A 27,048-nucleotide genomic window follows, 5' to 3' on the forward strand; every position below is an offset into this window, starting at 1 on the left:
GTGTCTGAGAATGGAAGGGCTTAATGGAGCAACTAATCTCTTGCCTGTCTCCCAAATACTTTGGAATGGGGGTGAGAATGGGCTCAGGGAAAAAAGCAAAATCTAAATTAATATTGTGAGTCCATGAGGCAGGACCTTGTCCTATTCATTAATCTTGCCCCCCAATAGTTATTTTCAGAGGGGCAGTAAGTGTTTTAGGGTTCTTGGCCCTCGTTTGACCAGTCATCCTAACCCTCATGTCTTGGGTCATCGTTATAATCCGGGGCTACCTTTTGGAAGGTCATGGGGTGCCCTTTTGCAAAAGTTATGGGCCCTCTCCTTGGAAACTGCACACACACCATACAGCTTACAATTCAGGGAGTTCACGGGTCTGCGGAATCCTTGAAACTCCCACTTCTGGTTCTACTCATTGTAACCTCAGTGGAACCTTCCAGCAGTCCTCTCCAGCTCCTCCCCAGCTCCTCTCCAGCTCCTCCCCAGCTCCTCCCCAGCTCCTCTCCAGCTCCTCCCCAGCTCCTCTCCAGCTCCTCCCCAGCTCCTCCCCAGCTCCTCTCCAGCTCCTCCCCAGCTCCTCTCCAGCTCCTCAGCTCTGCTTCCCTCCACCCATCGAGCCCTCCCCAGCCCGTAAGGTGGACCAGGTGGCCTGTGGGAATGAATCAGAGTGTCCACAAGTGAAGGGGCCCAAAAACATCCCAGAGCAAACCCAAGGATCCCTCTACGCGCCCCAGCCCACTCAGAAGGATGCATTTTGCCCCCCTCTGTTTGTTTTTGATTATGAAAGTAGGGCATGCTCATTGTTGAAAATGTGGGAAATGCAGAGAAGTTAAAATGATGCTTTTTGTTTAGGGTGCTGCTGCTTCTGGCTTAAGATCCTAAATCAAAGCAGCTGCCAGATCTGGACCTAAGACTTGCTTCCCACCACCTTACATAAAGGAAAGAGCACTGGACTAGGAATCAAAGATCTGGATTCCCATCAAATCTCTGCTATTACTAGCTTTTATCTCTGTTTGTTTGTTTGTTTGTTTATTTATTTATCTATCTATCTATCTAGTACCTTTTGTGAATATGAGTGTTTCTCATTGAGACCCTCCCATCTCTCTTGCCCCCAATCCTAGAATTTAACAAATACCTTGTTTACTGAAGGGTACAGATAGCACATGCCATGTGACTGTTGAGAATCACTCACCCTCTTAGAGGCATGGTTTCCTCTTCTATAAAATAAGGATGTTCGTCCCTATTTGCTAATGATGAGTGACAATGACATAAGGTACATAAAGCTGTATTGCATGATGCAAACATAGCATCATATTTGTAGGGTTGTTGCTAATAATACTATCCATCAGCAAAGCAGTCATTCATTTACTCAGTCAAATACTGATGCACTGGTACATTCAGTTTCCTCTTTTGTAAAATGGGGATAAAAATAGGACTTCGCTCATAGGGTACTTAAAATTCAGTGAGTTAATACATATAAAATACTTAGAGCAGTCCTTGGAACATATTAAGAACTCAGTACATATTAGCTAGTTGAGCAGGCTGTAGTATTTGTTCCAGCCAAGAAAAGACTGTTCTCTAACAGCACAGGAAATAAAGATGGGGTTAGGCACGACACGGCAGCAGGACTTACCTTCTGTCTAATTCAGCTGGCAGTCAGAGAAATAATTATTAGAAGCCTATGAGCTTGTTCTCCCAAAGATCTACTGAGTACGGGGGGAATATTTAAAGAATAAAAATCCCTAGACCCACTTACAGTACAGGAGAGACAAGAAGCTGTTCACACAATAATAAGTGCTAAATTCCTTTCTTTTTATACTGACAGCTGAAGTTTTAGAGAAGAGAAGGATCAATAAAGACTGGAATATTAGAGCAGACAGGTCTAAAAGAGGATTTTAGATTTGATAAAGAATTCCTCCAGTTCTCAGAGCAGGGACTTTGGAGGGTAACAACTTGGATTTCAGTCCTTGCCTGCCACTTACTGATTGTGTGACCTTGGAAAAGTTACTTCAGCTCTGTGAGCAATGATTATCTCATCTGGAAAACAAAACAAAACAAAACAAAACAAATCAACGAGGGTAATAATAATACCTACCTTATAGGGCTGATGAGAAGATCAAAAAGTACCTACATAAAGCCCTTCTCTGCGCTCCTGGAGCATGGCAAAGGCTCCATGTGAGCCAATTTTTTTTGTTTTTTGTTTGTTTGTTTTTTTAATGAAAAGTCATGGGCAGCACTAAAGCTCAGAATTTTGGCAGTAAGGAATTATCATTCTACCTTGAAATTTGCCAGAAGGGGAACTGACTGCCTCATGAGACGTTTCTGAATGAGGCCAAAAAAGGAAACAAGTGTATCCTGGCATTTTACGAGATGCTAGATATGTCCTTAGGACTTAATCCTCACGACTACCCTATGATGTAAGTACTATCTTTTGTCCCTATTTTACAGTTGGCCAAGGTCACATAGCTGAAACAGACTTCCGTGTGTCTTCTACCCTTTGCTTTCAGGTCTGGAAAAATGCAGTGTAAATCTAGACCCTCTTTGAAATATTGAAGATGGTGATCTTATCCCTTCTTCACGTTCTGTTTTCTAAAATAACAGTCCTTGTTCCTTACAATGTCTGTTTTCCCGATTCTTAGAAGACTTTTTGCTTATTTTCCATAACTCTTTACTTGTAATCCCTGAATGACACCAGGATATAGCAGAGAATGTCCATTTACTTAAAGTTCAAAGGTCCTATAAAAAAGACTTGTTAGCCTGGCACGATGGTGTGAGCCTGTAGTCCCAGCTAACTGGGAGGCTGAGCCAGGAGGATTGCTTGAGCTCAGGAGTTTGAGGCTGCAGCGAGCCATGATCACGCCACTGCTCTCCAGCCTGGATGACAAAGCAAGACCACATCTCAAAATAAATTAAATTAAATTAAACTAAATTAAATTAAATTAAATTAAATTAAATATAAAATAGTGGGGCTGCTAAGTGTCCTGGCAGCATTAAAGAAAGGAAGAGATGGAAGAGTGCAAACACCTGAAAGGAAAGAGATGCGGGCCTTCCCTCTCCCTTGAGTAGCCACCAGCTACCCCTAGAGCATAGGAGTAGGATTTTATCCCCCAGCTTCGGCCTCCCCAGGCAGCACTTCCTTTCTGTGGTTTGACTCCAATTTGGATGGTGCTCAGGCAACCTTGAAAGCTTACAGGAAGTAGGCTGGGGTGGGAGGAGTTTAGGGGAATATTTGTCTTTTCTCCTGTTTTACCCTAGAGATTCTGGCCAGAAAGACAAATGGCTGGTACAACTTTGGCTTTTTCTTTTCTTCTTTTGAGACAGGGTCTTGTTCTGTTGCCCAGGTTGGAGTGCAGTGGCATGATCGCGGCTCACTGTAGCCTCCCAGGCTCAAGCAGTCCTCTCACCTCAGCCTCCTAAGTAGCTGGGACCACAGCTTCACTAATTTTGTAAGTTTTTTTGTAGACATTAGGTCTCCCTATGTTGCCCAGGCTGGTCTCAAACTCCTGACCTCAAGCAGTCCTCCTGTCTTGGCCTCTGGAAATGCTGGGATTACAGATGTGAGCCACTGTTGTGGCCTCTTTTTTCTTTTTCTTTTTTTCTTTTTTTTAAGGTCTTTATTTGTTAAGTGGGAAGTCTGTACCATCAAGTGAGCATTGTATTTACTCCATAGTAAGAGCCTGGGTGGGCCACTGGGAGAAAACTATACATTAAATGTAAATAGCCTCTGGGTAGAGAGCCCCTGGCTGGTTTCCTTTCATTTCTCTCCTTTTCTCTACTATGGTGTCTGGAGGCATTTCCCAGACTCCAGTTTCTCACCACCCTCACGGATTTTGCTATTGTATTATGGCCTCCTTTATCATTCCCCAAATCGACTTTATAGAGACTCATTAAAAGAAAAAAAAAAAATCATCCGCCAGGCGTGGCTCACACCTGTATTCCCAGTACTTTGGGAGACCGAGGCGGGCGAATCACCTGAGGTCAGGAGTTTGAGACCAGCCTGACCAACATGCAGAAACCCTGTCTCTACTAAAAAATACAAAATTAGCTGGGCGTGGTGGCGCATGCCTGTAATCCCAGCTACTGGGGAGGCTGAGGCAGGAGAATCACTTGAACCCGGGAGGCGGAGGTTGCATTGAGCAGAGATCGCGCCATTGCACTCCAGCCTGGGTAACAAGAACGAAACTCCATCTCAAAAAAAAAAAAAAAAAAAAAAAAAAAAACAGAAAAAAGCCCCAAACCCCTTATTCTGTCTTAGGCACTAATACCTGTGGTTTGATAATCTAGTCCAGTTTTTTTGTTTTTGTCATTGTTTGCTTTGTAGTGGAAAGTAAAATATATGACAATTCAAATGGGAGACTTTTATCTATGCACCACCTGCAGTTGCCTCTCCTGCCTCCATGGCTGCCTGGGAAAATAGTAAGTGGGTTCTGGAGTAAAGGAGAAGGCTCTAGAAATGAACAACAGTGCAGCCAGCCTTGGAGATATGGCTTAAATGCTTCTGAATTACAGTTTCTGCTTAAGTTAGGATAATTATTCAGTTGTAAAGTAGAAACAAAATAATAGATGGGAAAATACCTTGTAAAATGCTCATAAGAGTCTTTTTCTTCAGTAACTTCCTTGCTCCTGGAGGTCTGAAATCCTATTCTTCCTGGTCTAGAACTAGTGGGGGGAAATTTCCAAAATCTCAAGAGTTCAGAGCAAGGGCTTTGCCCAAGGTCCCACTGGAGTTTTACCACTTGATCTGCGGTGGGAGTTATTTCCCCTCTCTATGCATCAGTTTCCTGTCGTCTAAAGTGGGATTGTTATGGCAGTGCTTCTCAAACTTTATTGTGCATAAAATCTCAAGGAGCCTTTGCAATGCAGGTTCCTATTCTGGGACTGAGATTGTGTTTCCAACTAGCTCCCTGGTCATGCTGATTCTACTGGTCCGTAGACCACACAGTGAGTAGCAGGGGGTGGGGGTTCTAGTGCTTAACTTCCTGGAGGTGTTGAAAGGCTTGAATTAGACAATACATCCTAAGCATTTAGCCTGGTGCTTATGTCAGGTACTTATCGTAGATAGTAGCTCATTGTCAATATTATAGTGAGTTATGGGTTCATAGGATGTGAGGTGGGTTGAGAGGTAACCCTACATGGAGCTAGCGATCGATGATACCTGTGGGATTTGGAAAGAGCAATGTGCTAGGAATCAGGAGACCAAGGTTCAAGTCCTAGCTTTATAATTTGTGCCATGAGCTGTGTAAGCTTGGGCAAGTCTCTCAACCTTTCTGAGCCTCAGTTTCCCCTCTACAAAAAGAGGGGAGAGATTTGAATTAGATGGTGACTAAAGGTTCTCTCAGCTTTAATTTGCTGAAATTTGAGGGTTATAGTCCCTGCTCCATCCCCACCACCAAAAGACACTTAGCAAGCCTGACTTTGGCCATAGCCTTGAACTTCATCTGTTGCAGGGATGGGGCTCTCTGAGCCTGCCTTGACCACGGGGAGGATGAATAACTGAACCGCCCAGCCTGGTGCCCTTGGCATTCCTCGAACCTCGGGTGACATCACTCCCAGAAGCCTCTGTTCTCTGGGCCTCGTGCAAAGTTCTCCTTGTTAAGGCAGAGTGATGTACAGCCTGAACAGGAGTAAGTTTGTGGCATGCCCAGAAAAATGATGTTAAAAGGAGGCATTGTGCACATTCTGTCCCACCACTTCAACACACAGAGGCAAAGATGATTCATGAGTAAACTCACTTCCTTGTAAGCACATGCCACCTCCCCCTCACCCCCAATTCCATTCCTTTGGCATGTCTCTCTGGACTCTAGGGACTTGAGACCCAAGCAACCAGATTCTGCAGGAAACCTGCCTCTTGGTGGAAGAAATGAGCAGGCAGCAGCCTAGTGCCCAAACAGGAAGAACAGGCCCCTGAGATAAGTGAGCCCCTGGCCACAAGCACCCTCCCAGTCCAGCCCCAGCCTGTGTATTAACCCACAAGTCTATACTAAATCCTCACCATGAACAAACATTTATTGAGCACCTGCTGCATACTTCTGGCTAAGCAAGTTCACCTGAATAACTTACTTAACCTCTGCTTCCCGGTGAAGAGATGAGTACAGATGGGGCACCCAGGTTCATAGCGGCTAAGTGACTTGCTCAGAGTCACACAGCACCAACAAGTATCACTCATGAGGTTGAGCTGACCCTCCCTTCTCTCTTCTCTGTTATGAGCTTGTCAATGCCCCTTTCTTTCATGTTTACATTTGATTATTTATGTTTCCCTCTCCCCCTGACCAAAGAGTCAGCTCCTAAAGCCCCCGCAGCCACATTCCCTAGCCTGTCCCTAGTAGGATGTTTTGCCCAGTGAATACATGAAATTCCTGGGTGGAGTAGGGAAGGGAGAGAAGCCCAAGATTTCATTCCTGACCTCAGGAAGGGCTGGGGAAAGGTGTGTAATGGTTGAAAACCAGGGAGGATTTACTCAGGCAGAGGGAGAGGGAAAGGCTCTGTAACTGAAGGAGACAGGGGAGGCGGAAGCAAAGGAAGTGGGAGGTAGGAAGCAGCCAGGTGTCATTTCCAGGGAGGATGAGGGGGCAGGGAGGTTGTGGGAATGGTAAAAAGGTGGGGGCAGGGCGGAGGTAAGTGTAGGAAGTAACACCTGCTTTGTGCAATCAGGCATTATGCATATGAAGTCTAAAAATGTTTATTACCCTTTGACCTAGTAATTCCACTTCTGGGAAATGATCTTAAGGAAAATCTCCAAAATGCGGGGGAGGTAAAGCTATATTCACAACAGTGTTCATCACAGAGCTATTTATAAGAAAGTAAAAATGGAAGCAGCCCAAACATTTCTCCTAAGAGAATGGCAAAGAAACTAGAATCTAGCCATTCAAAACTGGCCATTCGAGGTGAGTTTTTAAAGGCTCCGAAGAACATTCAGAATCAATTATGTTAAAACGTTAAGGGAAATGGAGCAATAACTGTCATATATTAATCTTATTTCCTAGGGACCGAGGTGGGTGCTTTCCATACTTGGTTTCATTTAATCCATTCAACAACCCTGGAGCGTGGAATAACTTCCATGTAACAGATTTGGAGACTGAGGCTCGCTCGCCTAGGTAGGGGATGAAAAAACTGCGTGTGATTCAGCCCTGGTCACACTCCAGTGTGTTCTGACCACCACTTTCTGTGACAGGACCACATCCAGCCAGGAAACTGAGAGAAATACATCAAATATTAACAATGGTTCTTTTTCAGAAATGGGTCTTGGAGGGAGGATTGATTCTACTTCCAATTTTTCTGTGTTTTTCAAATTTTTCCTTATGAAGTTGTGATACCTTTTCTGTATTCTTTCCTAATTTTTGGTTATTTATTGTGCTTATTCTGCAACTTGGTTTGATGCAGTTACTAGTAGGTCTTAGTGATCTTATTATCTTTGGATGCGTTTTATTCTTTTCTGGGGGTGGGGGGTGCTCAGACTACACCACAGTTCAGATTTGGCACAATTTATTTACTTGGATCTCCCCTTGAAGGACATTTAGCAAGTTTCTAACTTTTCACGAATACAACCAATCCTGCCAGGAGCATCCTTGATTACACCCCTTTGGGCAGAGGGTTTTGATGGTTTTTTTTTTTTTTTTTTGAGACAGAGTTTTGCTCTTATTGCCCAGGCTGGAGTGCAATGGCGCAGTCTCGGCTCACTGCAACCCCCACCTCCTGGGTTCAAGCAATTCTCCTTCCTCAGCTTCCCGAGTAGCTGGGATTACAGGTGGCCACGACCATGCCCAGCTAATTTTTGTATTTTTAGTAGAGATGGGGGTTTCACCACGTTGGCCAGGCTGGTCTTGAACTCCTGACCTTGTCATCTACCCACCTCGGTTTCCCAAAGTGCTGGGATTACAGGCGTGAGCCACCACACTCAGCCTTGATGTTTGTTTTTAACCGAAAAGACTGGACTAGGGAAAAGGTGTACTTATGGGTGACTATATTTTTGGCTTTGGGAGATTGCGAATGGAGGGATTTAATTAGAGGCTCTAGAATCGAAGACGTCCCTGTTGGTAAGAAACAGAGGGCTGGTGTGAGTGGGAGTATTTGAAGTCTCAGTTCTCTAACAGTATCCCTCATTCCTCCCACTTCCCACCAGGGCCAGCTCTGTCAGCAGGCTAGGGCTTTTCTCTTTGGGGGAAGTTATAGATTATGGTTCCTGCCCTTGATTCATATTGACATTGACATACAGCTTAATTCGGTTGAGCTGTGGGCAAATCCTCTTCAGGAAGATAGTTATTCTAATGCCTGTGGTGCTTCAGAATGCAGAATCTACTCCATTCAATTCCACTCCTTTCCTGGAGGTCTTTTATAGCAAATATAGTTTGAAAAACTAGGGAACCTCAGCCAATTTCTCACACCTGCTGCGTGGCCTGCAGCCAACTTTGTGAGAGCCCTAGGCTGCTGTGCTTCATTTATATGGAATAAGGGGCTAGAGTTAGAAGACTTCAAACAGCTCCAGCCTTCTGCTGTGATTCCATGAGAGCTAAGTAAGAAAGATACTGCTGTACGCCTTATGAACTGTGTGATTCGGGGTGAGTTATTAACATCTCTGAGCATCAGTTTCTCATCTGTAATACCAGGCGGTGAGACCTACCTGGTACGGTTGTATAGATTAAATGAACTGCTACAAGGAGTTTGGCACTTAAGACAGTGGTCATACCTGGAAAATGAGCGACGCATCCTGGATCCAATCCGTCAGGCACCTAAGGAGCCCCTGGACTCCTTCAGCCCCATCTCCAGGATTACCTGGGGCTGCCGGGAAAGCTTTTCTTTGAAGACCTCTGACTTATTAGAGAAATGAACCTATTCATTCCTCAGCCAGTGGGTTGGTACCTTGAAGCTACCTAAGCTAAAGCACAAAAACAATAAACAAACACCCCATCTGAAGGCAGCTCCTGAACAAGTGAGAGTCCTAACCCGTCCAGCCGCTGTTGTAGCCAGCACGTTATGCAAAATGGCAGTTCATCCCAAGGTTTACCTTCATCCTTAGCTCTAGCAGCCAGAACATCCACATAAGGCTTTTAACAAGGGAGGCAACGCGGGGTGCAGTGGCTCACGCCTGTAATCCCAGCAATTTGGGAAGCCGAGGCGGGTGGATCACCTGAGGTCAGGAGTTCGAGATCAGCCTGGGCAACACAGTGAAACCCAGTCTCTACTAAAAATACAAAATTAGCCGGGCATGGTGGCACATGCCTGTATTCCCAGCTACTTGGGAGACTTAGGCAGGAGAATTGCTTGAACCTGGGAGGCAGAGGATGCGGTGAACTGAGATAGCACCATTGCACTCCAGCCTGGGCAACAAAAATAAATCTCCATCTCACAAAAAAAAAAAAAAAAAAAAAAAAGAAGAAGGGAGGCAACAACTTAATGGAGTTTAAAGATCTGGTTCAAAATGTATTATTGGAGAGTGAAAAAACTAAGTGAGACAAAATGTCTGACACTATTATTGTAGGTAAAAGAAAACACTCACTTAAGTTGGGTGCTGTGGCTCGCTCCTGTAATGCCAACACTTTGGGAGGCCGAGGTAAGAGGATTGCTTGAGGCTAGGATTTTGAGACCAACCTGGTCAACACAGTGAGACCCCATCTCAACAAAAATAAAAATAAAAACAATTAGCTAGGCATAGTCCTGGCTACTAGGGAGGCTGAGGTGGGAGGATTGCTTGAGCCTAGGAATTCAAGGCTGCAGTAAGCTGTGATTGCTCCACTGCACTCCAGCCTAAGCAACAGAACGAGACCTTGTCTCTAAAATAAATAAATAAATAAATAAATAAATTTTAAAATTTAAAAAACCCACTTAACTACATAGGTATATGTGTTCATATCTTTTTATATACTTGTATACATTTTACTGGTATACAAATTCTGCTGGTATAATTGTTATCAGCTAACAGCTGTTCCTTTGGGGGAGTGTGGTGAGCTCTACCTGTTTACCTTCTTTAGCGTCTGACTTTCTGATATGAGCTTATCTTTCAAGAGAGGCAGTTATTGTAGTGGTTAAGAATGAGAGGAATTCCAGAGTCAAACCATCTTGTTCCGCTTCTTTTTTGTTGTTTGTTTGTTTGTTTCAGATAAGGCCTTGCTCTGTCACCTAGGCTGGAGTGCAGTGGTGTGATCATAGCTCACATAGTCCCTATCTCCGAGGCCCGAGCCATCTTTCCACCTCACCCTCCAGAGCAGCTGTGACCACAGGCACATACCACCACAGCTGGCTAGTTTTTTTTTTTTTTTTTTTTTTTTTAAAGCAGAGATGAGATTTCACTGCATGGCCAGGCTGGTCTCAAACTCTTGAGCTCAAGCAGTCCTCCTGCCTCAGCCTCCTAAAGTGTTGGGATTACACGCATGAGTCACCATGCCCAGTCTTGTTTGGCTTCAAATTCAGATATGTGTCTATGTGTTTCTGCATCAGATACTGAAGCTGTGGCAGTTTATCTGTAGAAGCAGGTTGCCAATAACAATAAAACTAGACTTATAGTGTTGTTTGGAGGGTTCAATGAAGGGGTCCCTATACTTACCACAATACTTGGCATTCAGGAAGTACTCAGAAAAGATAAACTATTATTATCACTTATATAAGTTATATATATATAAACATAGGCTTCTTACCAAAGGACAGTGGTAACATGAGGTTGCACATGCATGATACATACAGCTATAAAAAGAATGTGAGGGGAAAGAAAGAAAGAAAAGAAGGAATGATTGCTTTTCATAGCCAGCTCCGAAAGCCCCTGTCCCACGTAATTTTCCACCATTCTCTCAAGAAGGGCAATTAAATAAAACTCTTGCCAGGTACAGTGGCTCTCACCTGTAATTCCAGCTACTTGAGAGGCTGAGGTGGGAGGACCACTTGAGGCCAGGAGTTCAAGACTGGCCTGGACAATATAGGAGACCCTGTCTCTAAAAAGATGGGAAAAAAAAAAAATTAGCTGAACGTGGTGGTGTATACCTGTAGTCCCAGCTACTTGGGAGGCTGAGGCTGGAGGATCATTTGAGCCCAGGAGTTTGAGGCTGCAATGAGCCATGATTATGCCACTGTATTCCAGCTTGGGTGACAGAGCAAGACTATGTGAAGGAAAAGAAAAAAGAGGAGAAGAGAGAAGGAAAAGAAAGAGAAGAAAAAGAAAAGAAACAAAGACAGGAAGAAAGAGGAGAAAGAGAGAGAGAGAGAAAACTCTGGTGTAGGAGGAGGTAAAATGCTTAAAGGCCCAATAGAGAGTCCACCCCCACACATGGCTTCAGCGAATCCATGACACCCTGGATTCACTGGAGAAGTGACACAGGCTTATCTTCTCTCTTGACCCACCAGCTTCTGAGGTAGAAAGAAATTTGAGCTGTCCCAGCCATCCACTCATCCATTGAATATGTATTAGGTGTCTTTTGTGTGTGCCAGTCATTGTTCTAAGTCCAGAGATACAGCAGTGGACAGAGAAGACCAAAACAAAACATCAAACAAACAAAATCTTATCCCCTCATAGAGCTACATCCTACTGGATGGAAGTAAATAGACACTACAAATGAGTAAGACTTGTGGAATGCCTAACAGTGATAAATGCTACGGAGAAAAATGAAGGAGGGAAATGTTTTAGGGATGATTAGGATGGGTTGCAATTTTAAATAGGATGGTTGGGTAAGGTCTCACTGAGCAGGTGACATTTGAGTAAAGACCAGAAAGAAGTGCAGGAGAGACCCACGTAGAAGGAAGAGCAAGTGCAAGGACCTGGAAGTAGTAGTGTGAACAGCACAGAGGGCAGCAGGGCTGGCGGGAGTGGTATAGACCAGTGGTCCTCACTGGGCCATTTTGCTCCCCACAGGGTACATCTGGCCATGTCTGGAAACATTTTGCGTTGTCACAGCTGGGATGGGAGTGTGCACTATGAGGGTCAGGGATGCTGTTCAACATCCGACAATGCACGGGACAGCCTCCACATTCTCCAAAGAATGATCCTTCCCAAAACGTCAAGAGTGCCAAGGTTGAGAAGCTCAAATCTAGACTTAGGAAGAGTTGTAGGAAATGATGTCAGAGAGATAACAGGAAGTGCGGGGGATGGAGGAGGGGGTATGGAGAGGGAGATCACCAAGAGCCCTGTAGGCATCCTAAGGATCTTAGCTTTTTACTGTAGGCCTGATGGGAAGCCACTGGTTGTTGACAGTGTTTAGCTGGTGGAAATTCCAAGTCATAGGGAGAGGAATACCAGGTGGTCATTGATCTTGGTCCCAGGCGCTGACTCCCTCTGACTTCCTCTGGGACGGGCCTCACTTCAGGGGCTGGAAAGTATAAGACAGATGATTTTTAGTCATTAAGCAGGACTTCATCAGCAGGTAAAATCACAGCTTTGCTAGGAGATCGTTAATCTTGATTCTGTGAGAATAACCAACCCAGCCTCCCTTAATTACTAGGAACAATGCATAGTCTGGACTTGATCACAACAGAGGAGTCAACATTGCATTTCACCAATGTTTCCTTAAGGCTGGTTGAAGTGCAAGGTTAGTGTTTGGATGTAAACTTTGCCTTCTAGGAATTTTTTTTTTGGACGGAGTCTCACTGTGTCACCCAGGCTGGAGTACAATGGCACAATCTCGGCTCATTGTAACCTCTGCCTCCTGGGTTCAAGCAATTCTCCTGTCTCAGCTTCCCAGGTATATGCAACTACAGGCGGTCGCCACCACGCCCAGCTAATTTTTATATTTTAAGTAGAGATGGAGTTTCATTTCATCATGTTAGCCAGGCTGATCTCAAACTCCTGACCTCAAGTCATCTACCTGCCTCAGCCTCCCAAAGTGCTGGGATTACAGATGAGAGTCGCCTTCTAAGAATTTTTGATGTAATGAAGGACAGGAGAGGAGAGAAAGATTAACCCCCAGATTGATACCGCCAACATTCATGGAGCACCTGCTGAGATTAGAGGGGGAACGAATGTAAGCAGGTAAGGAAGAGAGGACGTGCTGGGAGGAGATGGCATATGCACACATCCCACCATTTGGTGACATAAGTGCAGTTACAGAGGGGGCCACTGGGCAAAAGGACTGGCTCAGCCATGGCAGCCAGTGGCACAGAAGAGGTGGCGTTTAGGCTTTGGAGGATAAAAGAGTGCAGGTAGTGAAATTATGAGGGAAAGGCATCCAAGCAAAGGGCAGACAGCCAGTGTTCTCAGGAGCTCACCTCTGCAGATTTCTGGACCACATCCTCTAGATTCTTTCATATACACACACACACACACACATATTTATGTATGTATATGTTTTCTTTATGTATATGTACATATAATTTTTATATATGTATATATATTCTTTATATACACTATATGTGTGTGCGTGTGTGTATATATATGTGTGTGGTCTGGCTCTGTCGCCTAGGCTGGAGTGTAATAGTACTAACTTGGCTCACTGCACCTCCTGGGCTCAAGTGATCCTCCCACCTCAGCCTCCCGGCTAGCTGGGACTACAGGCACGTGCCACCATGCCTGGCTAATTTTTGCATTTTTTTGGTAGATATGGGGTTTCTCCATGTTGACCAGGCTGATCTCGAACTCCTGGGCTCAAGCAATCCCCTGGCCTCAGCCTCCCAAAGTGCTGGGATTACAGATATGATCCACTGCACCCAGCCTTACATTCTTGTAGATTATCATTCAGAAGACCTGGATCCCATCCAAGAATCTGCATATTACACAGCTCCTGGGACCTGCAAACCAGGTGTTTCTCTGCACCTTGCAAAGCCCTGCTCCAGGAAATGGAAGGCAGGGTTCAGGCATCTATCCTGGTGTGGTGCTTCCAAGAGAAAGGTGTCCAAATGCTGCTGCTTTGAAAGGCAAAAACCAGGGGTGGCTGGCCTGCCAGGCATGGCCACATGAAGTCAGTGGTTCTCTGACTTGAGTGGCCTATCACTGGGGAAGCTTGTTAAACATATATCTGGGTCACACAATAGACTGTCTGCCTCAGTCTCCTGGGGTGATCTGTTTGGGACCCCACCAGGTGACTCACTGGCCCTCTGGCCTATCTATAACTGGCCCTCTGGCCTATCTATAACTGAGACACATTTTGACCACACTGAGCTCCCCTCTAGCCCCTAGAATCTTAAAAACACTAAGAGCCCCACGCAGTGTCCCATCTATTTAATCACAGTAGCTGCTTTTTATTGAGCATTTACTGAGTCCTAAACTCTGTGCTAAACACTTTACATTTATAAGTCTCACAACAGACTGGGTGTAGTAGCTCATGCCTGTAATCCCAACAGTTTGAGGCTGAGGCGGGAGGATCACTTGAAGCCAGGAGTTTGAAACCATCCTGGACAGCAAAGCAAGACCCCCATCTCTACAAAAAAGAACAACAAAAACAAAAGAAAAAGTCTCACAACAACTGGCAAAGGAGGAAGGTGTTGTTGTTGTTGTTGTTGTTTTGAGGTGGGGTCTCTCTCTGTTGCCAGGCTGGAGTGCTGTGGCATGATCTTGGCTCACTGCAACCTCCGACTCCCTGGTTCAAGCGATTCTCCTGCCTCAGCCTCCCAAGTAGCTGAGATTACAGGCACGCGCCACCATGCCCAGCTAATTTTTGTATTTTTGGTAGAGACGGGGTTTCACCATGTTGGCCAGGATGGTCTCGAACTCCTGACCTCGTGATTCACCCCCCTCAGCCTCCCAAAGTGTTAGGAATACAGGCATAAGCCACTGCGCCCCATCAAGGAGGAAGAGTTTTATAAGGAAACTGAGACACAGCAGTCATTGGTAGAGCTGGGACACAGACCTAGGCTTGCCTGACCCCAAACTCAAGCTCTTCAGCAGTTTCCTGCACCACCTCGCTCCGGATGCCCTGCTGTGCTTTCTGCTGCTGGTCCCCACAGCTAGATTACAAACTACTTGGGGCAAAAGTTGGATCTTAGGCTGCTTGTGTTCCTCAGACAGAATTTTATTGAAATAACTGGGGTTGCTTCTCAGTCATGAGAGCTCTTTATGGACCCTTCTCCCTGGTCTGCGGATTCTCAACTCCCTTAAACAATATCTTTCTCTTCCAGAGGGGAGCTCAATGAGCTCCCAGGGTTTTTTTGTTTTGTTTTGTTTTTGTTGTTGTTTGTTTGTTTGTTTGTTTGAGACAGAGTTTCTGTCTGTCGCCCAGGCTGGAGTGCAGTGGTGCGATCTTGGCTCATTGCAACCTCCGCCTCCCAGGTTCAAGCAGTTCTCATGCCTTGGCCTCTCGAATAGCTGGGATTAGAGGTGCCTGCCACCAGCATGCCCAGCTAATTTTCTTTTTTCTTTTTCAGTAGAGATGGTGTTTCACCATGTTGCCTAGGCTGGTCTCAAAGTCCTGGGCTCAAGTAATCCACCCAAAGTGCTGAGGTTACAGGTGTGAGCCACTGTGCCTGGCATTCTTCTTTTATTTATTTATTTATTTCCTAACCCAATAGGCAATCAAGGACTTTCTTTAAAGAGATGGGGTCTTGCATTCACCCAGGCTGAAGTGCAGTGGCATGATCATAGCTCACCACAGCCTCGAATTCCCAGACTTAGGCCATCTCCCCAAGTAACTGGGACCACAGGTGTGCACCACCATGCCCAGCTAAGTTATTTTTTTATTATTATTTTTAGAGACAAGGTCTCACTATGGACCAGACATTACCCAGTCTGGTCTTGAACTCCCGGCCTCAAGCAGTCCTCCTGTCTTAGCCTTGCAAAGTGCTGAGATTACAGGCATGAACCACTGCACCCTGCTAGCACCCAGGGTTCTAAGCCCCCTGCCCTGTGGAGCTTATTAGAAAGGCCTTGTATTTGAGTTGTCAACTTTACCTTCTTTTTGACATGTTCTTTCTTCCCAGACTGTGAGGTCCTGGAAGTAGTAAGGCTGGCTTCTTACCATCTGTCTTCCCTAAAGCAGCACATAGTAGGCTCAATAAATTCAAGGAGGGCTGATTTATATGCATTCAGATCTCAGACTTCTGTGAATATAAACCAAGGACCATAATTTTTTTCTCTAAATTACATTCATTGGTGTTTAATTTATTGAGCATCTACTGTGTGCCAGGCACTGGTGCAGGTACTAGGAATTCTGTGGTAAACAAGGTAAATGAGTTCCCTGCTCTCTAGGGCTTCCTTCTAGTGGGGAAGACATAGAAACTCTTAACAAAGCCAGCTTCTGTGGTGGCTGGGGAAGATGGAGAACAATTAGAACTGGAGGCCAGAGGGGCCTCTCTGAGAAGGTGTCATCTGAACTGACAACGGATTGATCAAAATGAACCAGCTGTGTCTGAATCAGGGAAAGGGCATTCCAATCCTGAGACCAGGACCACTATGGCCTGTTTGAGGATTCACAGACGCTACTATGGCTGGAACTTAGCGGGCAAGAGAGAGAGGTCAGAGATGAGCTAGGAGATGTTGGCAAGGCCAGATTATGCAGGGCCTTCCTCACAGACCATGGTGAAGAGATTAGAGTTGGTTCTAACTAAGATGGGAAATCAGTGGAGGGTTTTATGCAGGGTGATGATGAAAGATCCCCAGCTGCTTGGAGAATGGACTGTAGGGAGGACAGAGTGGAAGGAGAGACCAGTTAGGAAATTACTGCCATGGTCGTGGTGACAGGTGATGGGGTCTTGGACAAATATCATAGAAAAGGAAGCTGAGAGATGTAGACAGACAAGACCTTCAGATGTAGTGGATGTGGCAGGGGTGGGGCATGAGGGAAAGCGGAATCACGAAGGACACCCTGGTTTGGATTAGGTAGATGGGGGTGTCATTTTTTGAGATGGGGAAGATAGAGGAAGAACAGGTTTGGGTGGCAAAATCAAGCATTCTGGTGTACTCCTGGGTCAAATAATGTCCTCGAAAGACGGCACGTGTGAATATATGACCTCACACGGCAAATCTGATTAAGTCAAGAATTTTGAGATGGGAAATTATCCTGGAGGGCTCAATGTGAACACAAGGGGCCTTATAAATGAAAAAGGGAGGCAGGAGAGTCAGTGTGCTTCTATGTGAGAAGGAATCAACCCACCATCACTTTGAACTGGCTTTGAAGGTGAAGGAAGGGAACCCCGAGGTGAGGAATTAAGACATCCTCTAGGAACTGGGAAAGGTAAAAAAAAATGGTTTCTCCCATCGAGACTCTGAAAGGGACACAATCTTGCTGATACCTTGCTTTTAGCCCAGATAAAACCCAATTAGGACTTCTTACCGCCAGAACTGTGAAATCATGCATTTGTGTGGTTTTAAGCCACTAAGTTTGTGGTCATTTGTTACAGAAGCAATAGGAAATGGACACATTGGCCTTAAGGACATCGAGGTGGAAAGACAGGTGGGCAGCAGGCAGGCTGTACTGGCCAGATCCCAGGGTAGAGGCTGGCACTGAAACCCTTGGAGCATTCAGCCTACAGTTGGAACTTAAATCTGAGAGGTTTCGAATCACCTCAGGGCCCAGAGTGAGCTGCAGGGCCGGTGATTAATTCCTGTCCTGTCTGCCTGATACAGGCAAACTTTGGCAGCCGGCCTTTCTCTCCTAAGTAGAGAATCTTTAGCTTGGCCCAAGGCACTTGGGTGGGGCCTGAGCTGGACGGGCCTGCTCCTGAGTGAAAGTCCAAAGACCCTGTCACCCTGAAGGACACTCCCATCAGGCTATCTCAGATGCCTCCAGGCTAGGTGGGGAGGAAAATGGGAGAGGGACTGGAAATGTTTATTATGTTTGTTGAGCTCCTACTAAGTCCCAAGCACCAAAAAGGAGACTTTTTATCTGTGGTTTTAAACCTTGCAATAACCCTGGCAGGGAGCTGTAAGCCCCATTTATGAATAGGTAAACTGAGGGTCAGAGGGATCCGATTACTTCTTTACAATAACACCAGCAGGATGGCTGGCACAGTGGCTCATGGCTGTAATCCCAGCACTTCGGGAGGTTAAGTCAGGCAGATTGCCTGAGCTCACGAGTTCAAGACCAGCCTGGGCAACATGGCAAAATCCCGTCTTTACAAAAAATACAAAAATTAGCTGGGCATGGTGGTGTGCGCTTGTAGTTCCAGCTACTCAAAGAGGCTGAGGTAGGAGGATGGCTTGAGCCCAGGAGGTGGAGGTTGCAGTGAGCCGAGACTACACTACTGCACTAGAGCCTGGGCGATAGAGCCAGACCTTGTCTCAAATAAAAAACAAAAAGTAAAAAATAAAAATAACGAAATAACGCCTGCAGAGAACTGAAGATCCAGGAGTCCACCAAGTTTGAATGAGCTTTAGATGTCCTCAGCGTGCTGCTCTTTCTGCCATGCCCCTCATCTTGGCTGAGGACTATTTGAGTGTTTGTTTGTTTGTTTGTGTGTTTTTTAACCAAAATAGCAACAATGCCTTCCAATCATTGACCTTTCCCTCTTTACCTGAGCTGCACATTTAATCTTCACACCAACCTCATTGTTAGTTTTTTGGGTTTTTTTTTTTCATTTTACAGATGTAGATGCTGTGGCTCAAAGGATTAATTAATTTGCTTAAGATAATGCAACATGAGAAAAGCAGATCAGGACCGAATACCAGAACAACAATTTTGCTTGAAATAACACCACTACTAATAATTGTCTCTCTGCACCTCCTGGCTTATTTCTCTGCACCTCCTGTCTTGTTTCTCTGCACCTCCTGACTTGTTTCTCTACTCCCACACCTTCCCTGCTGACTCTGGTCAAGGTGCTGTGAACATACAAATAGTGCCTGATACACTAGGGCCTTGGCATTGGCCATGGGAGTGAGAGGGAGAAAATAATTTAAGAGGCTTTGTAGTTGATTTCAACAAGGTAAGGCAATGCCAATGAAGCATCTTGCAGGAATCCCTCCCTGATTGCTTCAGTCCACAGCACTCTTACCTTTCTCTATACACTTAGAATCTGTTTCACTTACTTCCTAGCAGACCTCGCAGAAACCATTATTTCATATGATATGTTTCCCCCATAGAATATAAGCTCCTTAAGGGAAGAGATTTTTGTTTGGTTTTACAATGCTGAATTCCAAGTGCCTAGGAAGGACCTGGCAGGTCGTAAGCACAAGAAGTATTGGTTGGATGAATATATACTTCTTGTAACCCACAGGGACTGACATTGGTCTGGGCCAGGCCCTGCCCTCACTTCCAGGGATGCAGAAGTGAACCGAATAACTTCCTGACCTCTGAGCTTATGGGGGAGACATGCATACCTGCGTATTCACAACAGATTTCGTAACACATAACCAAAGTAAAAAGGTGGCCACCAGAAGGGGATTGGACCTGCTTGTTGGAAGGGTGCAAATGGAAACTAGAGAGGTGATTCAGACATTCCCAGTGGGACAGGTGGCTGTGAGCCTGTGATGAACTGAGAGGCACCACTGAGTAAAAGTTAAGAGGACAGGTTCTGGAGCCCAACTGTCTGGGCTGAATCTTTCTCTACCAATTACTGGTTGTGTGATGTCGTACCGGTGATATATTATTGAGATAAACGCATATTTCAAGACTCACTGCAGAGATTCCAAACCAGCAAGTCTGGGCTGGCTACAAATCTGCTTTGTTGTTTTACAAACATGTCATGGTTTATTGCAGAGGGTCTACAGACCATGCCTTGAAAAACCCTGGCCATCAGGGAGAAAGGGTCGTGCTAACCAGCAAACTGGAATGTCACACTGTGTGTCATTGACATTTTTCAGTGTGAAATCACAAACTGTCATTCAGGGTTAGACTTTATACTACCCAGTAAGTGTCATGGAGGAGGCTTCAGGACAGCTGGGGAATTCAACAGGCCTGGTCTCTACCAGGTCCTCCCAGGACACTCACCAGCAGCAGATTTCAAGGCATTCTGCCTTCACTTTAGGCCTGGGGTGAACCTGCAGGAGGCTCTCTGCAAATATTCATTGCTCAACTGATAGCTTTTCTAGCCAAGCACCAGCTGCCTAGCCTCAGTCCCACGCAGAGGTTCTGGAAGGACTGCAGGAACCCCAGAGAGGGCTAGGGTACAATGAGGGCGCAAGAGGTGGTACCCAGCTCTGATGTCTTCATGTCTTGACTTGAGCTAGGACTTCACACCCAGGACCCCAGAGAAACTAGATGGAAAGAAGGTCATGGGAGATGTGAGGGCTCAGAGCCTGCAATCTCTGGACAAACTCCATCTCTTTGAGCCTCAGAGGAAATGCAAGGCCTGAGTGTTACAGATCGTTCTTCATTTGTTCATTCCATTAACATTTCAGCCTCTGTCATGTGCCAGGCTAGGCTAGGGAGACCATGGTGACACAGGTCTCTGTACTCAGTGAGCTTATACTCCAGAGAGGGATCAGACAATAAGGTAATATACATTAATTAATATCAGAGAGTAATGAGAGGAAGACCATAGTCCAAGAGCAGCTATGGCTCATGGCTGTAATCCCAACACTTTGGGAGGCCAAAGCAGGTAGATCGCTGAGTCTAAGGGTTTGAGACCAGCCTGGGCAATATGGTGAAACCCTATCTCTCTCTCACACACACATACACACACAAAATTAGCCAGGCATGGTGACACACTCCTTTAGTCCCAGCTACTCAGGAGGCTGAGGTAGGAGGACTGATTGAGCCCAGAGGGTCAAGGCTACAGTGAGCCAAGATCACATCCCTGCATTCCAGCTTGGGTGACAGAGTGAGACTCTATCTCGAGGGGAAAAAAAAAAGAGAGAGAGAGAAGAAGAACATAAAAGGGTAATGGAGCTGGTCGTGGTGGCTCATGCTTACAGTCCCAGCTACTTATCCAACCCATGGCCCATGGGCTGCATGAAGCCCAGGACAGCTTTGAACATGGCCCAACACAAATTCATAAACTTTCTTAAAAATTATGAGATTTTTGCCAGGCACAGTGGCTAACGCCTATAATCCCAGCACTTTGGGAGGCTGAGGCAGGCGGATCACTTGAGGTCAGGAGTTCAAGACCAGCCTGACCAGCATGGTGAAATCCCATCTCTACTAAACATATAAAATTAGGTGGCATGGTGGTGCATGCCTGTAATCCCAGCTACTAGGGAAACTGAGGCAGGAGAATCACTTGAACCTGGGAGGCAGAGGTTGCAGTGAGCCAAGATCATGCCATTGCACTCCAGCCTAGGCAACAAGAGCGAAACTCCATCTCAAAAAAAAAAAAGAGTTTTTTGTGATTTTCTTTCTTTCTTTCTTTCTTTTTTTTTTTTTTTAAGTTCATCAGCTATCATTAGTGTTAGTGTATTTTATGTGTGGTCCAAGGCAATTCTTCTTCCAGTGTGGTCCAGGGAAGCCAAAAGATTAGACACCCCTGCTCTACAGTGTTCTTAACAAGAGATCATCTAGCCTCTGGGTGGCCGTCTGCACTGTCTGAGGGCTCATGACTGTGACCTCAGAGACTCTTTAAATGATGAAATCATGGCCATAACTATGGCAAACCTCAATGGAGAATGTCATGCTAACCATAACCTGGTCTCACCTGAGCTGCACAATCACTTCTCAGGTAGGTGCTCCTACTGTATTAGGGGCATTTTACTAATTGGGATGCTGAGACTTAGAGAGTTGAGGCAAGTTGCTCAACTCACTTATTTGTTAGGCGGCAGAACAGGGATTCTAATCCAGGGCGAACTCTAGAGTGCTGGACTCTTAAATGACACGTGGCGTTGTTGATCTAATGGAGTTTGGTACCCCGTATCCCCCATCCTACTTTTCTCTAATGCAGGAACTCTTGGATCTGGAGGTCACAGCCTCCCCTTAGACTGTAAAAGAGTGCCTGCTGGGCACTGGTCCCATGCTGAGGGCGCCCCTCTGGCATATCCTCTGAGCATGGGATTGCTGAGAGCTACAGTCTGGGGGTGGTGAGCCAGATCAGCACAGATCACAGATGGAAACCATCCTTCTAGGTAACTCCTTCTAGAAGGAAGAGTTCCTGGTCCAGAACTGTGTTCTGTTCCCAACTCTCTCCCAAGCAGAGAGAATAAGGAAGGAAGCCTCCAGTCTGCCTGCTCCATGACCCCAGACGTCTGCTTGAGTCAGCCCTGGGCCTGTGTGGGGGCGGCCCCTGGGCTTCCGCAACATCCTGTGTTCTGCCTTCTGCATACCTATTTTCCATTTCCAGGGAATCCCTCCCATCAGGGTTGGTTTTTACACTCTGGACCCGCCCACAGAACAATTGCAATGGCTCCCTCAGAGGCTCCTGGAGTCATTCCTGCATTACACAATCTCCAGTCTCCAGGGTCTGGCAGGAGCTGCCTTTCTTTCTCTCTCCTGAAAGACTCCAAGTTCTGCTCCTCCTTCAGTTCACACTGGCAAGATCTTCTCTTCCAAAGAGCCTCACTGCTGTCCCCACTTCCCTGAGCTCCTGTTCTCTCGTGCTGACTGAGCCACTGGAGGGGTCATCCGCCATGTTTGTCTTCCAGCATCCCTTCCCCTCCTTCCTCTGTGAACCGCACTCCTTTTCTTCTGGGAATAACCCCTCCTCCACTTTCTGAGACTAGTTGGGTCTGCCACTCACACAGTACCTTTTCTCTTGGCCAGGGTGGTTGGTCCAGGGTTAGACATGTGACCCAAAGCAGGCCAATCACAATCCTTCCCTGGGATTTTTTTTTTATATGGAGCATATGGAGAAAAAAAGAAAAACTCTTTGGTTTGGGTTTGCTAAGCTGGCTTGATGGAAGCCAGGCTGGAGCTACCTGCATTCCTGCTTCTCTTCCCCTTTCTAGATAGAGGCTACCTATCTGAAGTGGGAGAAAGTGAAGCCAATACACAGAGAGAAGCAGAGAGAATAAGGAAGTGATCTGCTCATTATTTCAGTTTTTAGAGACCTTGACACCAGCCCCACCTCAACTAATGAGTCAGTTTATTTATTTACTTACTTATTATTTACTTACTGGCTACTTTTACTCGAACTAGCTTGAATTTGGTTTCGATCACTTGCAATTAAGAGTCCAAACATTGTCTTCCTGGGCTTGGACCTAGTTCACAGCAACCTGGCTAAACGCACCAAGAAAGTTGGAATCATCAGTAAATATGGGACCCACTATGGGGCCTCCCTCCAGAAAATGGTGAAGAAAATTGAAATCATCCAGCACACCAAGTACACTTGCTCTTTCTCTGGCAAAAACAAGATGAAGAATTGAGTTGTGAAGATCTGACACTGTGGTTCCTGCATGAAGACAGTACCTAGCAGTGCCTGGACCTACAATACCACTTCAAAGCCAGGGTAAAGTCTGCCATCAGAAGACTGAAGGAATTACAAGACCAGTAGAGGCTCCTCTACTCTTTGAGACATCACTGGCCTATAATAAATGGGTTAATTTATTGAATGAAATTGATTTGGCTTGTTACTTTATTAGACATTCTGATGTTTGCATTATGTCACTACTGATGTATTGGAGAAGCACGCTGAGATGGATTCTTGTAATTCAGTCCCTTTTTTAAGTAGTCAGATGATAAAATATGGCATAAGAATATAAGCCTTCCAAGTTAGGTATGTGTATTAGGTTTGTATAAGTCTGTTATTGCCAGTTTGACTTTGAGGTACACTGGAGCAAACTGCAAACTTTAGTCTTTAAATTACAGTTAATATTTTTAAAAAAATCTTTCTAGTCTGGGCGCGGTGGCTCATGCCTGTAATCCCAGCATTTTGGGCGGCCGAGGCAGGTGGATTACTTGGGGCCAGGAGTTCAAGACCAGCCTGACCAACATAAAAAAACCCCATATCTACTAAAAATATAAAAATTAGTCAGGCATGGTGGTGCACTGTAATCCCAGCTACTTGGGAGACACAGGCACGAGAATTGTTTGAACCTGGGAGGCGGAGGTTGCAGTGAGCTGAGATTGTGCCACTGCACTCCAGCCTGGGTGACAGAGTGAGACTCTGTCTCTAAAAAAAAAAAGTGAGGTGCTCCAAGATGGCCGAATAGGAACAGCTCCAGTCTGCAGCTCCCAGCATGATCAACGCAGAAGATGGGTGACTTCTGCATTTCCAACTGAGGTACCTGGTTAATCTCATTGGGACTGGTTAATATTGTGTGTGAATTTGATCCTGTCATTATGATGTTTGCTGGTTATTTTGCCCATTAATTGATGCAGTTTCTTCATAGCATCGATTGTCTTTACCATTTGGCATGTTTTTGCAGTGGTTGGTACTAGTTGTTTCTTTCCATATTTAGTGTTTCCTTCAGGAGCTCTTGTAAGGCAGGCCTGGTGGTGACAAAATCTCTCAGCATTTGCTTGTCTGTAAAGGATTTCATTTCTCCTTCACGTATGAAGCCTCGTTTAGCTGGCTATGAAATTCTGGGTTGAATATTATTTTCTTTAAGAATGTTGACTATTGGCCCCCACTCTCTTCTGGCTTGTAGAGTTTCTGCCGAGAGATCTGCTCTTAGTCTGATGGGTTTCCCTTTGTGGGTAACTTGACCTTTCTCTCTGGCTGCCCTTAACACTTTTTCCTTCATTTCAACCTTGGTGAATCTGACAATTATGTGTCTTTGGGTTGCTCTTCTCGAGGAGTATCTTTATGGTGTTCTCTGTATTTCCAGGTTGCAATCCTGGTCTCTGATAAAACAGACTTCAAACCAACAAAGATCAAAAGAGACAAAGAAGGCCATTACATAATGGTAAAGGGATCAATTCAACAAGAAGAGCTAACTATCCTAAATATATATGCACCCAATACAGGAGCACCCAGATTCATAAAGCAAGTCCTTAGAGACCTACAAAGAGACTTAGACTCCCACACAGTAATAATGGGAGACTTTAACATCCCACTATCAATATTAGACAGATCAATGAGACAGAAGGTTAACAAGGATATCCAGGACCTAAACTCAGCTCTGCAACAAGCAGACCTAATAGACATCTACAGAACTCTCCACCCCAAGTCAACAGAATATACATTCTTCTCAGCACCACATCACACTTATTCTAAAATTGACCACATAATTGGAAGTAAAACACTCCTCAGCAAATGTAAAAGAACAGAAATCACAACAAACTGTCTCTCAGACCACAGTACAATCAAATTAGAACTCAGGATTTAAAAACTCACTCAAAACCACACAACTATATGGAAACTGAACAACTTGCTCCTGAATGACTACTGGATAAATAACGAAATGAAGGCAGAAATAAAGATATTCTTTGAAACCAGTGAGAACAAAGACACAAAGTACAGAATCTCTGGGACACGTTAAAAGCAGTGTGTAGAGGGAAATTTATAGCACTAAATGCCCACAGGAGAAAGCAGGAAAGATCTAAAATCCACACCCTAACATCACAATTAAAAGAACTAGAGAAGCAAAAGCAAACACATTCAAAAGCTAACAGAAGGCAAGAAATAACTAAGATCAGAGCAGAACTGAAAGAGATAGAGACACAAACACCCTTCAAAAAAAATCGGTGAATCCAGGAGCTGGTTTTTTGAAAAGATCAATAAAATAGACCGCTAGCAAGACTAATAAAGAAGAAAAGAGAGAAGAATCAAATAGACGCAATAAAAAATGATAAAGGGGATATCACCAACAATTCCACAGAAATACAAATTAACATCAGAGAACACTATAAACACCTCTAAGCAAATAAACTAGAAAATCTAGAAGAAATGGATACATTCCTGGACACATACACCCTCCCAAGACTAAACCAGGAAGAAGTTGAATCTCTGAATAGACCAATAACAGGCTCTGAAATTGAGGTAATAATTAACAGCCTGCCAACCAAAAAAAGTCCAGGGCCAGATGGATTCACAGTCGAGTTCTACCAGAAGTACAAAGAGGAGCTGATACTATTCCTTCTGAAGCAATTCCAATCAATAGAAAAAAAGGAATCCTCCCTAACTCGTTTTATGAGGCCAGCATCATCCTGATACCAAAGCCTGGCAGAGATGCAACATAAAAAGAGAATTTTAGACCAATATCCCTGAAGAACATTGATGCAAAAATCCTCAATAAAATACTGGCAAACCGAATCCAGCAGCACATCAAAAAGCTTATCCACCATGATCAAGTTGGTTCATCCCTGGGATGCAAGGCTGGTTCAACATACGCAAATCAATAAACATAAGCCATCACATAAACAGAACCAACGACGAAAACCGCATGATTATCTCAATAGATGCAGAAAAGGCCTTTGACAAAATTCAACAGCCCTTCATGCTAAAAACTCTCAATAAACTAGGTACTGATGGAATGTATCTCAAAATAATAAGAGCTATTTATGACAAACCCACAGCCAATATCATACTGAATGGGCAAAACCTGGAAGCATTCCCTTTGAAAACCAGCACAAGACAAGGATGCCCTCTCCCACCACTCCTATTTAACATAGTGCTGGAAGTTCTGGTCAGGGCAATCAGGCAAGATAAAGAAATAAAGCATATCAATTAGGAAATGAAGAAGTCAAATTGTCCCTGTTTGCAGATGACATGATTGTATATTTAGAAAACCCCATCGTCTCAGCCCAAAATCTCCCTAAGCTGATAAGCAACTTCAGCAAAGTCTCAGCATACAAAATCAATGTGCAAAAATCACAAGCATTCCTATACATCATTAACAGACAAACAGCCAAATCATGAGTGAAATCCCATTCACAATTGCTACAAAGAGAATAAAATACCTAGGACTCCAACTTACAAGGGATGTGAAGGACCTCTTCAAGGAGAACTACAAACCGCTGCTCAACAAAATAAAAGAAGACACAAACAAATGGAAGAATATTTCATGCTCATGGATAGGAAGAAAAATGGAAGAATATTTCATGCTCATGGACAGGAAGAATCAATATTGTGAAAATGGCCATACTGCCCAGAGTAATTTATAGATTCAATGCCATCCCCATCAAGCTACCAATGACTTTCTTCACAGAATTGGAAAAAACTACTTTAAAGTTCATATGGAACCAGAAAAGAGCCCGCATTGCCAAGACAATCCTAAGCAAAAAGAACAAAGCTGGAGGCATCACATTACCTGACTTCAAAGTATACTACAAGGCTACAGTAACCAAAACAGCATGGTACTGGTACCAAAACAGAGATATAGACCAATGGAACAGAACAGAGGCCTCAGAAATAACACCACACATCTACAACCATCTGATCTTTGACAAACCTGACAAAAACAAG

The sequence above is a fragment of the Piliocolobus tephrosceles genome, chromosome 9 (genome assembly GCF_002776525.5).
Source record: "Piliocolobus tephrosceles isolate RC106 chromosome 9, ASM277652v3, whole genome shotgun sequence".
Taxonomy (NCBI): domain Eukaryota; kingdom Metazoa; phylum Chordata; class Mammalia; order Primates; family Cercopithecidae; genus Piliocolobus; species Piliocolobus tephrosceles.